Raw genomic sequence first — 1,573 nt, 5'->3', positions numbered from 1 at the left:
AGTACCAGCTGAGTGGTCTAGTGGTAGACTGTTCACTTTCATATTTGGAGGTTGTGGATTCAATCCCTTGTTGGCTCATACCAAAGACAATAGAAAGGGGATCTGTTACCTCCCTGCTTGACACTGAGGCAAAGTTAGCCAAACATAAATAAATACTTTTTTAGAAAAATAGTTCTATTTATTACAGCTTGAAAAAAAGCCAATATTACTTGTTTTTAGTCTAAAAATACTTTTTTCAAGACTGCAGTGGTTGATATGGGACTAGTATTATTTTCTTATTTTATTTTTTTAAATCTTACAGTTAAATTTAAATACAATTTTCTTGTTCTATTGGCAGATAATTTTGCTTATTTGAAGTAATAATTTTCTTATTTCATTATATTTGTTCTTAAATGTTCTACTGTCCTTTTTGCAGTGTATTATTTGGTAGCATGTTTGCCTCACAGTGAAGACATCCAGGGTTTGAATCTCAGATACCTGGCCATGTTTCAAGGCATCTGTACTCACGACAGCAGCCGATACCAGGATTGGCTGACATCCTGAGGCCATTTTACAGTCAGAAACTAATTAGAAGATTAGAGAATTGCCATTAATTTTATGCAAATAAGGGAAAATGCTGTATTGATAGATATTGTTTCACTATCACAGCTATTCATTACCTTATACTATCGCTTACTATACTTACCTGGCAGGGGCGGCACCATGATCAAGAAGGTGGTTGACCCAGGGCGAGGTGCAGCCATTGCACCGGCGGCTGCATAGACCCTTGCGAATTCTCCAAATGCGAGAATCTCTAATTTCTGATAGTGGGGTACTGCGTTCGCGCTCTTCCCTTAGGCGGCATGGTGGATGACTGGTTAGCATCTCCGCCTCCCAGTGCAGTGGACTAAGATCAAGTCCGGGCTTTGGCCTTCCTGGGTGGAGTTTGCATGTTCTCCCCGTGCTTGCGTGTGTTTTCGCCGGGTGCTCTGGTGTCCTCCCACATTTCAAACACATGCAAGTCAGGTTTATTGAACACATTAAATTCTCCCTAGGTGTGCTTGTGAGTGGGGATGGTTGTTAATCTTGTTTGTCTGTGTGCCCTGCAATTGAGTGTGTGTGCATAACTAAATTGATATCGTGATTCATTATATTAAGGCAGATTATTTGATATAGTGCTTGTATTGGATAGCATTGTATTGTGCAAGTGTTCATAATGTTGACTGGTGGGTGCAAATATCTTGCAATACTAAGTTATTTGTTGTACTTTTTATATCGATTATTAAATTAAATCAAATTAAATTAAATTCAATTTAATTGAGTTCAATTGAATCATGCGTTTGGAGTCCCAGGTCACTACACAAAAAGAATTACAAATTAACGGCATGTGCCCTGCGATTGGCTGGCAACCAGTTCAGGGTGTACCCCACCTACTGCCAGCTGGGATAGGTTCCAGCCCCACCGCGACCCTTGCGAGGAATAAGCGGTAAAGGAAATACTGTAGATGGATGGATGGATGCTGTATTGAGATATATAGGTCTTTCTATAAAATTATTTGTCATTGTGTTTTGGGGGGGAATTTTTATGTATCAAA

The 1,573-nt window shown here is 39.4% G+C and overlaps 1 non-coding gene across 1 annotated transcript; it reads left to right on the top strand.

Annotated features, from left to right (window-relative positions):
* The first annotated feature begins 677 nt into the window (after positions 1–677).
* LOC144051133 (U1 spliceosomal RNA) lies at positions 678–835 on the top strand. The gene has a single exon (XR_013294009.1). It is a non-coding gene; the product is annotated as a U1 spliceosomal RNA (small nuclear RNA).
* Positions 836–1,573: the final 738 nt, after the last annotated feature.

This window comes from Vanacampus margaritifer, chromosome 4, assembly GCF_051991255.1.
Source record: "Vanacampus margaritifer isolate UIUO_Vmar chromosome 4, RoL_Vmar_1.0, whole genome shotgun sequence".
NCBI lineage: Eukaryota > Metazoa > Chordata > Actinopteri > Syngnathiformes > Syngnathidae > Vanacampus > Vanacampus margaritifer.
Note: the sequence above shows the minus strand (reverse complement) of the source record. Positions and strands in the feature narration are given on the sequence as shown.